This window comes from Simochromis diagramma, unplaced genomic scaffold (genome assembly GCF_900408965.1).
Source record: "Simochromis diagramma unplaced genomic scaffold, fSimDia1.1 OVJJ01000793.1, whole genome shotgun sequence".
Classification (NCBI taxonomy): domain Eukaryota; kingdom Metazoa; phylum Chordata; class Actinopteri; order Cichliformes; family Cichlidae; genus Simochromis; species Simochromis diagramma.
The window spans coordinates 29,653-44,009 of record NW_024387249.1 but is presented as its reverse complement, the minus strand read 5'-3'; the positions used below and the strand labels follow the sequence as shown (position 1 = coordinate 44,009).

At 40.8% G+C, this 14,357-nt stretch overlaps 2 long non-coding RNA genes across 2 annotated transcripts in view; both read right to left on the bottom strand.

Moving 5' to 3' along the window:
• Positions 1-286: 286 nt before the first annotated feature.
• Positions 287-14,357, bottom strand: part of LOC120714684 — a 30,073-nt gene continuing 16,002 nt past the window's right edge. Inside the window, exon 3 of the long non-coding RNA XR_005691474.1 lies at positions 287-459. This is a non-coding gene — a long non-coding RNA (uncharacterized LOC120714684). The remainder of the gene's footprint in view (positions 460-14,357) is intronic.
• LOC120714683 lies at positions 2,832-8,628 on the bottom strand. Its single transcript, XR_005691473.1, has 2 exons — positions 8,389-8,628; positions 2,832-4,769 (listed from the first exon to the last, which is right to left on the bottom strand). It is a non-coding gene; the product is annotated as an uncharacterized LOC120714683 (long non-coding RNA).

Here is a 14,357-nt window from a genome sequence, read left to right as displayed (position 1 = left end):
TAAATGATTGACTGATTGATTGACTGCGTGGATCTGAGCTGGTGTTTTGTTTTGTGCTTAGTTCTCAGTCTGTTTGTTTTTGTTGTTGCTTTGTTTTTGGATTGTTTGGTGGGGGGTTTTTGGTTGTTTTTTATTGTTCTGTACTTTATTTATTAACACTTTATTATGTTATGTAATTGTGTACTATTTGTGAAAATGAAAAAAATAGTTAAAAGATATTGTTTAAAAAACTGATCAAAGTCCACTGAATCTGCTAACCTAATTAAAACATTGTAAGTTCAGGTCTTCACTTTGTGTTTCTTTGTGAAAACAGCACAGCAAAGGAGACTCTGTGAAGTTTTGGTATAAGGGATAAATCTTCTGACCGAACCTGCTGGGACTGTGTGAGGTCCTGAGGCTAAGAGTAAGGATTTATCCACAGGAGAGCTGCGTTCTTACAAACCATCCCACTGTGTAAACCTGACATCTGTGGAACAGCTGAGCTGTACGATGTGTACAAGGACACAAAACATTATTTACCATCAGATCCCGAGCCCTCCATGTGTTAATCAAGAAACTGCTGCTGTGCTACATCCATAAATAATGAATAAATTAGGAGCTGAAGCTAAAAGGACAGTTTATTTGTACCATCTTCATGTGAACACATTCAAGAACATCACAGATGAAGAAACATTAAAAACTAACTTTTTCTTTCAGGTGGTTTCAGAAAAACAAAAACATCAAACACCTCCAAGACTCTCTTTGAAAGAACTAAAAACCTTTATTCTCATGGTCCAATCATGAGTGAACTCCCCGATGAAGCCTTGTGTGCTAAAACATGTCAGAGTTTTAAAGGTTAAACATGAGTTTCCAAAACGTTTTGCTGGAGAACAATGAACTATTTGACTGAGTTTCAATTATTTACAGACGAGCAAAACCAGGACAGAGAAAAAAGGACAAAACTGACTCAGTAAAACGACAGAAAATAAGATCCCATGTAAATCTGTATTATGTAGAAGTTCAGCCCAGCAACCAGTTCAGTTCAACACAAGTTTAAATGATTCTATCTGAACTCTGTGGAGCCTGATCTCAAGCTTTTTGAGTCTGACACTGAAACCAGAGGATCTTTCTGTCTCTCCAGATTCACTGTGATCCAGTGATGGGAGTGATTTCAGCCCTGAGTGATCACGCTGATGTTTGCACAGAGCAGACAATGAGGTGAATGTTTGGGCACATTGGTAACAGTGAAACAGTTTATTAGTAACGTGGGATTGTTTGTGTGTGGAGTATGAACTGAGATTCCTGAACCTCTTGTCACACTGGTCACAGCTGTAGTTTCCTTCCATGTGTGTACGTTCATGCTTGTTACGATTACCTGAATCTGAGAAGCTTTTGTCACAGTGTCTGCACTTGTGTGGTTTCTCTCCTGTGTGGACTCGTTTGTGTCTTTTAAGCTCCATTGCAGTGGTGAAGGATGACCCACACTGATCACAGAGGTGCTTTTTAACCCCACTGTGAATCCGTTCATGTCGTTTTAACTCAGTTGATGTGATGAAGCTTCTCCCACATTCTTTGCAGTATTTCAGTTTGTCTCCAGTGTGTCTATGTTGATGTGTTTTTAAGCTCCTTTCATGGCTGAAAGTTTTTCCACAAAGGTCACAACGAAAGTCTTTCCCACCACCACAGTGATGACAGGGTTGAGAACTGGATCCATCTGTGTCGCTCTGCTTCTAAACAAAGACACAAAGACAGTGTAAGTCAGTCCTTCAACATTTTTATCCTGAACGTCGCCTGAAATAAAGAGCATCTCTGCAGACGTCCAATTACATTTGACTGTTTCAGTTAACACACTCAGTTTACTGGGCTGCAATAACTACAATACTACCACCATAATACTACAGTAATACTAAAATCATAACTGACATGAAAATCTGAATAATCACTCAGAGCTGCTTTTCCATGCAGTAGAATTGCTAACATGCTAACACAGTTTAATGAGCAGAGTTGTTCCAAACAGTCAGGCTAAAATGACAAGATAACAATATAAATACATACCTCACAGTAACTGCACTTGTTGAGTCTCTTTCTGGTGTGGATCTGTTGGTGTTGTCTCAGGTAATGTGGAGATTTAAAAGTCTTCTCACACAGGTCACATTTATAAGGTCGTCCCTCAGTGTGGGTAAACATGTGTCGTTTTAACTGTGTGTCTGTAGCAAAGTATTTGCCACACTGTTCACAGCAGTACACATCATGTCTGGTGTGAATGCGTAGGTGTGTATTTCGGTTTCCTCTCTGGCTGAAAGTTTTTCCACAGATGTCACAGCTGTATGCCTTAATTCCAGAGTGGGTAACTAGATGATTCTGTAAGTAGCTACTGCGAGTAAAAGCTCTGCCACACTGATCACAGCTGTACGCTTTAACTCCACTGTGGATGAGTTGGTGTTGTTTTAGAGCAACCTTCCAGGAAAAAGACTTTCCACACAAGTCACAGCTGAACGGTCTCTCTCCAGTGTGGATGACCTGATGCTGTTTTAGATGACCTTAAAGTAAAACCCTTCCCACACTCGTCACAGGTGTGTTTTTTTCCTCTCTTCTTGTGAGGTTTGTCGGCCTCCTGAGAGCGCTGACTTCTCGCTCCATGTTGGTCCTGCAGTGACAGAGATACAAACAGAGGCAGTGAGTGAAATGCAGTCGTGGAACAAACTCAACCTTCAAACTCCCTCCATTAACACTAGTTTTAAACCTGAAGGTGGAGTGTGGCACCAAACACCTTAAAGGTCTCTTATCCCCACCTGCTGGTAGTTCTAACACATTACATCCAACCTGCTGTTAAAAATAATTCATGACTGTTCAAAACACTAAAATCATGCCCATCCCTCCTGCTGTACACAGATATATAAAAATGTATACATATATAATATATAAATATTTACCAGGTCTATACTTTTTTACATTTCTTATTGCTGTTCCCTATTATATATTTGTTTAATTTTCTAATTTATTCAATGATAATAAATCAAATGTAACAGTTACCAGCCTGGTTCAGTGAAGGAAAATGTCAGAGTCTGATTGTAGCCTCAGGATTTCTTTAAAACTTTTACTCCCTACACATATCTGTATTTTCTACTCCTTACATTTTTAAAACAGCCTTGTTACTTTTGGTTTAAGCCATTTGAGGAGAGTAATTTCATCGCTGCAGGCATCAAACATCAAACTGATTTGAACCTAAACAGTAACACATGAAAGGCAATCCTGATCGTGCACTAATCACCAGGGTATGAAACATAAAAAGAGATGAAAGAGGCAAAACTGTGTGCAAAACATAGTCAAGAGTTAAAGTGGACCAATGTTCTTTTTTGACACAACACCTGAATCACTGCAGGTGCTCATAAGTTGCCGTCACGGTACTTCAGCATCCAGCTAGCAATACAGAAGATGAGCAAGAATAAATGGATTCATATTTTTTAAGTGGCAGGTAATTTCAAATGCAGCATTTCTATCAGCTCAAAAAACATCAGCAAACACACAAACTGACAATAAAAAAGTGTGTTGCTGGCTAAAGGTCCAGCTGCTGCACATCACAGGGAGAGAAAAGAAAGAGAGCTAACTTCACTCAGAGATGGAGAAAGATAAGACACACAGGACAGGAGAGGAAGAAGAGAGGTTAGATTTAAATGGAAGGACTGCTCAGTGGGATTTGATCAACTGCAGTTTAAAGCTTACATGTAAGTCCTCATGTGTTGAAATCAGACATTGGGTCTGTACATGTGACATTATGTCTTATCAGGTTGTGAAAGATGCTGCAAAACAATCTGAGGCAGATTAACTGTGTTATTTAAAGACTGCATGAATATCCTCTGCAGGTTAGTGCAGGATAAACAGGTTCGTTTGCTGAACTGTGATGGATTTAAAGTAAAGAACAGTGTGTGACTGGTGCACAGTGACTGTGGTGCTCATGTCACAGTTAGATTACATCAAGTGTAGCAGAGATTCATTTAAACTGAAGCTCATGATGCTGACATTCATTCACTGAGTTCCACCTTCATACCAACAGTATAGTGTCTAATATAAAGACAGTGTACTGTCAGTGTAGAGGATGGAAACCAGCCAGGACAGCTCATGAAACATCTGCTGACATCTGGTTGAATTCAGTTGTGTACATCCACAGAGAGCAGCAGGTCAGCTGATCACAGCCTGTACTTTAAGAAAATCTACTGGAGCTCTCAACAGAAATTATTGTGAGCTGTGATTCTTTTCCCCACGCTGAGCCACTACAGCTGATTTTAGGGTTCCCACCTGCTCAATCCCACTTTAACCTCTTCCCTGCTCATGTTCCTGTTTAGAGGCAAAGTCACCCTCTACAATGTAGGCAACAGAAAATACACATATGTTTTATTTTCCTTCATTTTCTACTTAACTGATTCAAACAGAGAACCTTTATTAGAAATAAATAGTTTGTATTTGATCTACTAATCTTAATTGATTATTACATTAATAAAGCACAAGGTTCAGTTAGCTTTGGATAAAAACAGGTGGTAAAAATGTTCAAGGAGCTACTTTTACTTTCTTACTCTGATTACATTTCAGAGCCCGTACTTTTCCACTTGAGTAAACAAGTTAAATCAGTACTTCAGCTTTTGATGGCATATTTGATGGAGTACTTCTTTACACTAGTATCTGTCACCTCCTGTGTTGAGCTCATTGTTTCCTCTGTAGTGACTCAGCTGAGTCCAGATGGCTGAAAATGTTCCTCTGCTGCTCCGTCAGACTCTTCTCCTCCTGCTGATCAGCTGGGACACAAAACAGATCTTTGTTAGGCTCCACACTGCACTGAAGAGTCAAAGTGTCTCATATGTTCATCTGACAACACAATGGACATATTTTAGCTTCCCTTTCACCTTCATGTTTCCCTCTCACCACATATCTAAACCAAATTCATGACCAGCAGCTTTTACAGCTGTGGCTCCAGCAAACATCAGCTGATACTACAAAGTAATATTAAATAAATTCTAACAGCTTATCAAGCGTAAGCGTGCTGATGTTGTTTAGCACGACATCCGCAGTTTTCCTTTCTCTGGACGCCCACCATTTATACAGCCGTATTTCGCACATGACTATGAAAGGCAGAAGAGGAAGTAATTACTTCTAATGTAGACAATTCGGATGATATAGGTTGTGTCCCAATCCGGCGACCGCATTTTGAGACCTATTACATCACAGCGACGCGACGACAGCTGTCCCAATCCGCAGTGTACTCCAAATGCGCCGTCGATTTCCCCAGATTTGAAGTGTGGTCCGGTGTACACTTTGTGGTCCCATATATCCCACAATTCATAGCACGGCAGTGGGTGTGGAGCAGTGTGTGAGGAAGAGGAGGAGGAAGAGGAAGAGCCAGCAGCAGCTGACAGATGGAGAGAATAGACAGACTGTTCCATGATTGTGAAGGACTGCTAGGAAAGTTTACAATAACTAATTGTGTATCCTGAATCAGTCTTATTAGGTAATGTTCAAATAATTTTATCATTCCAGTGTTTTCAGTGTGGGACAAAGTACTCAGGGCCTTCAAGTTACACACTATGAAAGGCAGCAACAAGTTTAATATTCAGAAACCTAAAGTATGTATCAGCAGCAGAATGGAGCTAAAAATAAATGTTTGTTTCAGTTCTATGAAGCTTTGAGTATTTTGGATTAGTAGCACTGCTGTGTTTGTTGCATCATATTGCTGTAATTGTTTATATGCTTTATATGTTCTGAGGTAAGTTGATCTATAGTGTTACATCATATTCTATAAGGATGTTATGTGTTTGTAGACTTTCTGCCCAGTTTGACCCATTTAGCAGAAGTCAGCCTGTTTAAGGCTCTGATATCTATTCTGTGTGACTTAAAGCAGTTATGACATGGTATCAGTGTTGGGTGTAATGCGTTACTAAGTAACGCGTTACTGTAATTAAATTACTTTTCCACTGAAAAAGTAGAGTAACTGGTTACTGTTCATTTTTAGGTATTTTAATTACAGTTACTTACAATGTACTTGCGTTACATTGTAAAATAATTAAACTCGCTGAATATCATTATTTAATTTCAATAATTTATCTTCTAAACGTAGAAGTAAACTCTGCCGCTTTAACATCGCTGTAGTGCAGCTGCACGTCATTTCGCACCAGTTTGCTGCGTAGTCGTATTCTAAAGCGGAAGATGTTGGACTCGGCTGAAGCGAGTGGCTGTTTTATGAAATGGACATATTCCCGTCACTTCACTTTTCTGAAACAAGCAGACAAGAACATTACAGTAATATGTAAGCTATGTCCTGGGGAGAAAAAACTATCGGCTGCTGTTAATAGCGCGAGTAATCTACTGAAGCGCCTGACACGAGAGCATAGACGAACACTTCTGAGTGATCCTTGTTCATCATCCATGGATAACACCGCGGCAACTCCTGCTAAGCAGGCAAAACGTGATTTTACTTCAGCAGCACAGAAAGCATCTGAAGGTGAGCTTAAAAAGATTGCAGGCTCCGTGTGGAAGCGATGCTACCGCTGCGTACTGTAGAGTCTCTGTCTTTAAAAAATTTATTTATTATTTAAAGAGTTTAATTTCTATTGTCCATTGACTATTACTAAATATTAAAAATAAATGACAGATTTAGATATATTTTCATAAACTATTAATTTACCACATAAATAAACAGCATGGCAGGGCAAAATATTTTTTCTAACATGGCAACCTTTAAAAAGTGAAAGGAGACAGAAAGACAGGTGAGAAAGAATAAAACTTAACTGACTTTTTGATGCCATTTTACACACAGTACTGGTGCAGTATCTATAAAATGTGGGAAAATACTGGCATCATGTACAGTACTATCTTCTGAAGAAATTATGTTGGGACCTTGAAAAAAATCACTATGTACAATAATGGATTTATATACATTTGACATCAGATGAAAATTTGGTTTTAAGATTCGGATAATTATTTGTTAAAAGCGAGAAATTTTAAACGAGAATAAGAAAGAAAAGTATTTTCTGTGCCCTCCTTTTCTTGTTAATGCCCTAGCTGGCCCCTGGCAAAACTTTGCTAGATCCGCCCCTGCACAGTTACCAGCTGTCAGCTACACAGAAAGGATCCTGGTGTTATTTGTCTCTCAGTAACAGTTCATAGCTTTTCTTCAACCCATTCTTGTAAACCTGTTTCTCCATCACCTGTTCAGCTCTGATGATTCAGTAAGGACATCTCCTGGTTTCATCTTCATGTTTTCCTCTCACTAGATATCCAAACCGATATCATGACCAGCAGCAGTGGCTCCAACAAACATCAGCTGATACTAGATATAATATAAATAAATTCTAACAACAGCTTATCAAGTTTAAAGGCGCTTCTGCTGTTTAACGCGACCCCGCTAGTTTCCTCTTTCTGGCGCAAAATGGGAGGTAAATAAGCAAGAGAGACGGGACTTGCAGCAAAAACGCTGATCAGCTGATCATTGATCAGTTTCATGATTGAAGTAGCAGCAGGAGAGGGGGGGGGGAGAATGAGAGAAGAAGAGGCAGCTGACAGCGTAAAGACGCAGAATAACTCCAACTTTTGTCTATGTTCATTGTAGCTGAAGTACGGGACAAATCGCGTTTATTTTCAGCTCAATACCAAACGCCTAATATTAACTCTGAATACCAGAAGATTCCGTTTTTTACAGAGGTAGGTAACTCTACTAACTAACCTTATGAATAAAATAAAGTTCACCAGTAACATCATAGCACCCACACAGCCACCTCGGGTCTCTCCTCCTCCGCCTCCCCTTTCCCTCATCCACCTGCTGGCCTCCACCACTTGCTAATTTTACTGAATCTGTAAAAGCTCCACCATAGCCACTACCAAACAATTGAGTTATTTTTACACGTCTGCCAGCATCTGTCCAATCCCCCACCTTTCACTGTTTACAGGGGAAAAAAGACAACGACAACAAAAAAAAATCGGCCCATTTAAAACGAAAAACTTCCATCGGCCCACCGGTGAACACCGGGCAAGTCCAGCTATGTTGAGAGCGGAAGCAACACATTGCAAGCAAGCGCAAACGCAAAAACTGAGCGAGAGTGGCTGCTATTGTGTGTTGTATGGATAATAGCAAACACTGAAATACATTTTTCTTGCACTCAGCAATGAATTTTCTCCCTCAAATTTAGCTTTTCTTCATCAAAATAAATTTCTCCTCAAAATGCAACACTCACCTGCAATTTTTTTACGTGCGTTCAGAATAGTGGTACAAATATAACACCATACTTATACACACACACAGCTGTGGTTTCCTGTTTTTGCTACACTCTGAGAGCCTCGCCTTTAACGGTCTTCTCCCACCCCCTCGCACAGAGAGCAACAGAAAACTTCATGAACTCAGATCAATGTTACTTTGACACTTACCTCTAGATAGACCGGAACAAAAAACTGAGAAAACAAACAGCAATGAGCAGAAACTCTGTAGCTGTGTCCCAATCCAGCAACCGCACCGGCGTTAGTCGAACAGATGTGTGGCAGTCTTGCGTTTCAGGAGCTGCTAACCGACAACCAGCAAGAAACGCCAAAGTGTCATCTGTGACACTTGGTGAGGTATACTCTCAAACAACTCCGTCAGTCGTGATGCTGTTGAACAACAAAAGTTTAAAATGTTTAAAACAGCAAACAAGAAACACCACGCCGATGTTGTTCACAGGACAGCAAGATAAACGATCGGGAGACTCTTTGTCGTTATCGTTCCCCTCGCACGTTTATTTCTCCGAATTCAGCGTTTTTGCTTCAACAGCTAAAGCGAGCAGTTTTTACTTTGTGCACTAACATGGACTCGAGTCAACCAGCGCCACCTCTGGCCAAGTGCCACAGCCTACAGCCAGATCAACCTGTGACACACATCTGCACCACGTTTGAATTCGTGTCATGCACATTGTGTACCTTTCAATTGTGTCTGTTTGTGCGTCATGCAAATAAACCTTTGAAAAGAATGAAATGATATCATATATTCCTTATTGGCCTACATTTGTACAAAATTCCAAATTATATACACAAAGTCATAGAAATCACCACTCCAATTGGTCATCATGATTTGATATCTCTTTTTCCATAACAATGAAATACGCCTTGGACAAATATGACACATCAATATTTCATTATTGTCACATCACATCCTGTAAGCATCGTCTGTCTGTGTCTTTTCCCTGGAAATGAATATTTCCAGCCAATACAGGCAATCCATCAACATGGCTGGAGAGTTATATATGTAAAAGGTTAACATATGTGTTTAAGTTGAAATGTGTGGCTGGTAAATCTGGATTACACTAATAGTTAAAAAGTTAAGAGATAAAAAGACTTATGGGGATGTTAGTTCAGTTTATGTCTTCATACAAGGAAAAAAGGGAACACCCCAGTTATATTTTGGTCTTTGTTATATCGTTCAGTGTTGATTCAGTATTTTCTAATTACACTTTACATCTTCCATGGCATTACTTAAAAAATACCACTAGGTGGCGCATAGCAGCCAGGAGGAGCGTAAAACCCCCCTGGGAGGCAAATCTGCAGAATAAATCCTGCAGTTGAATTGTAAACAAGTTCATGATCTGCGCCTCTTTATTTCAATACACAGCTGTGGGATCTAGGATCGCACCCCTCCCAGGCACCTGTCGCACCAGGGGGGCAACATATACAGTCTGTATAAGTGTGGTTAATCTAATGAAGATTTGTAAGGAGATGGCAGTTACTGTGAATTCACAGCAGTTACACAGTGATTAGTAATAAACAGCCAGTGAGAGTGAGTGGATTTAAGAAAGTCAGTGACTCAGGTGTGTCGCTTGGTTTGTCATCTGTTTGTGAGACTGGAGGAGACGTAGAAATCTTTTGTTTTAAATCTTAGTTAGGAAGGTTCCTGTTTGAAAACAAGCACATTTTGTGAGAAATGCAAGAAGTACATCTGCAGAAAGCACACAGTTACATTCTGTCCATCATGTGGACAAAATAGAAAATGTTGAACATTGAAAAACTGAGAACGTTGGGCAAGTTCAAAAGAAATGTGTTTGTAAGAACGAAAAACCAAATTGTTCCTAAAAATAGTTATGGAAAGTCTAACTGTTGTATGTCTGTGTTCTACATGTTTATCTGATGGGAAATAAAGTTGCTATTGTTTTATTGCAGTTTTTGGATAATTCCTGGTGGATTTACACAGTATGGGTCAGAATGACCCCAACAAAATCAATGTCACCTTGTTTGTTCTTCAACATAATACAAGGGTTGTTGATTCCAAAACTTGCTTATGATCTTCACTTTGTAGCAGATCCACTATCACACAGCAGCTGGAGCAGTCTCAATGGAGGTCAGTCCACTGCTGCCACCTGTGGCCAAGTACCATAGCCCACTACTAGATTAACACATCTGCACCTGCTGCTATGATCACATTGAGAAGAGGCTGAGTGGCTGCACTTACCCCTGGTACATCCAGAATCTACCCACAAACATGTTGAAAGATTGCAATGGCAGCAATGTGGATTGTCAACACTAAAAAACAATAAGTAAGCAAAGACAACAGGGATCAATTCTTTCTGGTTTAATTTAGCACCCACAACATTGTAGTCACCTTCTGCACAGGGGAAGTCCACACACACTGTGTGGTACCACTTTCCACAGGAGGTGCATTCGATCTGCAAGACTGAATGAGATTGTCAGTCATGTCTGACTGTTTATTATAATCACCTGCGTACATTCACAGTAACTGCCATCTCCTTACAAATGTTTATTGGATTAACCACACTTATACAGACTGTATATAACAGCCAACTCTAAAATGTTTGTTCGCAGAGAAAAGTCACAGACAGACTACGCTAACGACATGTGATGTTACAACAATAGTGAAATATTAGTGTCATTTCATTCTTTTCAAAGGTTTATTTGCATGACGCACAAACAGACACAATTGAAAGGTACAAATGTGCATGACACGAATTCAAACGTGGTGCAGATGTGTGTCACAGGTTGATCTGGCTGTAGGCTGTGGCACTTGGCCAGAGGTGGCGCTGGTTGACTCGAGTCCATGTTAGTGCACAAAGTAAACTGCACGATGTAGTTGTGAAGCAAAAACGCTGAAATCGGAGAAATAACGACGATAACGACGACAAGAGTCTCCCGATCGTTTACTCTTGCTGTCCTGTGAACAACATCGGCGTGGTGTTTATTGTTTGCTGTTTTCGCGATCGCGTCGCGCGTGAGGATATCACCAGGGTAAACTCGCCACCATTTTTAAACATTTTGTTGTTCAAACAGCATCAAGACTGACGGAGTGTGTTTGAGACAACCTCACAAGTGTCACAGGTGACACATTTGGCGTTTTCTTGCTGGTTTGTCGGTAGCAGCTCCTGAAACGCAAGACTGCCACACATCTGTTCGACCAACGCCAGTTGATCTAAACGCCAGTAGATCTGGAACACCGGGGGCAGTAGCGGTTTTAGACAACGGGCGGTTGCCCGGGGCGGCATCACGGGCATCGGCAAAAAAAAAAAAAAATATGCTGGTACTCATGTTGCCCCGACGTCTGCCAGCGCATATTGGGAATGGCATGAGCACCGATTGGTTTTCTATCGCCCATTTCCTGCAGCCACTGTGGAGCTCCACAGTAACCGGATACACGTGACCTCCACAGTAGCCATAAACACGCATGGATACCGTGGAAGTTACTGTGAGTGGTTAATAAGTTAAGTCATGGTGAAGGGAAAGTGGTGGTTTTTCGTTTTTTGAGAAGTACTGGTCTCATCAAGAGGATCTGAGGATTCAGGAGTGACTGACGGTTAAGAGCCAGGAGATCGCAGTAATACAACAGTTTTGGATGCAAGCTGCCGTTAAACTGACTGAAGAAGAAGAAGAAGGAGAAGGAAGGTACTGTGGAGCTCCACAGTGCTGCAGCCAGGTGCTCTTATAGACTTGGGACTCAGCTACAGAGTTCCTGCTCATTGCTGTTTGTTTCTCTCAGTTTTTTCTTCTGGCCTATCTAGAGGTAAGTGTCAAAGTAACATTGATCTGAGTTCATGAAGTAACATTGATCCGTCCAAACTCCGGTCAATTTTTAATTGGCCCGCAAGTAATTTTATAAATACAATAGAATATGGCGCGCACTTAAACTTTTGCTTGAGTGTATTGCACTTCTTAGTTTTAACAAACAGGGGGAGCTGCTGTGATCAAGTCAGTTGCGCCACCAAAAAGGACAATCACAGAAGAAAGTTACTAAACTTGGCAGAACCAAAGAAGCGAAAGGTAGAAAGTGAGTGCAGAAAATTTCAGACACGGTGGGAGAGTGAATATTTCCTCAAAGAATTCAAAGGGAAGTGTGTCCGTTTGATCTGCACTGAAACTGTGGCAGTTATGAAAGAGTATAATGTACTACGTCATTATGAAACCAAACATCAGGCCTATGCATCCTACACTGGTGCTGAGATGGAGCAGAAATGAAAGCAAAGGGTAGCTCTCCTGCAGGTCAGCAACAAATGATTTTTTTTCGTGCTCAAATTGTCCAGGAAAAGGCTCCAATAGCCAGCTATGAGGGTCGCCCAACTCATCGCAAGACATGGCAAGCCTTTTTCAGGATGGAGACCTCTTAAAACACGGCCTCGTTAAAGTCACCGAAATAATGTGCCCGGAAAAAGTTGCAGGACTTCAACAACGTCAGCATGTCCAGAATACAGTTGTGCGACGCATTGATGACTCATCAGCCAACATTAAACTGCAAATGTCTGATAAAGCTGTGCTTTTGATTTTTACTCTCATCGCATGCGATGAGAGCACCGATGGCACAGACACCGCACAGCTGCTATTTTTTTGTGGGTAGTGGACGAGAGCACGAGCGCTTTAGGTGAGATTTGCTCCTTGATCAACACCGCAGCTGGATGGCCCGATTTACATTCCCAGCGCAGCTGATACTCACCAGAATAGTTTACTAAAATTATATGCACTCCTGTTATTAAGTCCGGTTCAGTCTGTTAATGTTGATAATCGTTTCAAAACGAACGTTAATAGGTGTGTTGCTAAGCCTAATAACTTAAATAACAAACTTGAAATGTACCTCCCATTTTCCCCTTTATTGTTTTTTCCTCTGTGCTGTAAATCTTCTGTCTAAGAAGAAATCTGAGGCTGCTGTTCTGAGAATGAGCTACCAAAGCTTTTTCTGAATAAATCAATAAAGATCCATTATGGAAAGCTGGGATGAAGGCAGTTTTGTCTTTAATTATATTCAAACAATATAACAAATTTGACCACTTTTAAGTGATTTTTCTAACTTTAATACACTAAAGTTAAGGTTATATGCCTAATTTCTATTAAGTGGCCCAGCCCCTCCTATATTTTTATGTATGTGGCCCTCAGTGAAAAAAGTTTGGACACCCCTGCTGTACACCGTTATATTTGAGCCACAAAACCAGCCGATCACAGACTTCGATGCAAAAAAAATCTGATTGGCTGTTTTGGTCTCCAATCAGCTCGAAATGACGAAATGCAAAATCCCAGAATGCATTTCGTCCAAAACTCAAGCGAGTAGCGATGGTAAATTTGATTCTTTTTACTGAATCGAGTTTCAACGAGTCACTCACCAAAGTGAATCGGTGCTACTGTGAACCGAGGAGCTGTTGTCTTGATGTGAGCTTTCTACTCAGGGTTTTTTTCTTCCAGTTCACAGCAGAAATGTTTATGTTAAGAAACTGAATGTTGTTTTTCTCCATAATTTTAACTAGATATATTTCTACTAATGAAATTAGTTTGCTAACAGCAACAGGGATGAGTCAATGAGTCATTTGGGCTTGTGAATCATGATTCTCAAGTCAGTAAAGCAGGGCTTTCAAACCCGCCATTTGCGGCCCACGTCACCTCTACTTGCGGCCCGCATATTGATGTGAAGAAATTTTTTTTTTTTTAATTATTATACGAAAAATGACTGAATACGATGGCAGAGTGTTACAGGCATGGCCCTTTAAGACTGTAGCCTCATGGGCGGTGTAGTCCTTGCTGCAGGGAGAACGTGTGGGACCGCCCCTCCTGCTGTGTGTGTGTGAGCATGAGGGAGGGACAGTCGAGTGTTAATACTCGACTGTACACCGTGTTCATGTTTTCCTCAGAAACAATAAAGTTCTCCTGGAGCAGCCTTTCAATGCCTCTTTCTGTCTCTCGCTAGCAAACGGTAAAGCTGACAGTAAAAGACGCAGACAGTAAAGCTAGCTCCCGACTACAAGCCCCCAAAGTATTAGCAGAGGTCTCCTTACCACGGTTCGGAGCCGCGGACCTGGCCGAGGTAACAAGAGAGTGCAAACATGTTGAGGGATTGGCTGTGTTAGTTCAGTGACAGATTTATTTGGAAAGAAAACAATTTTCAC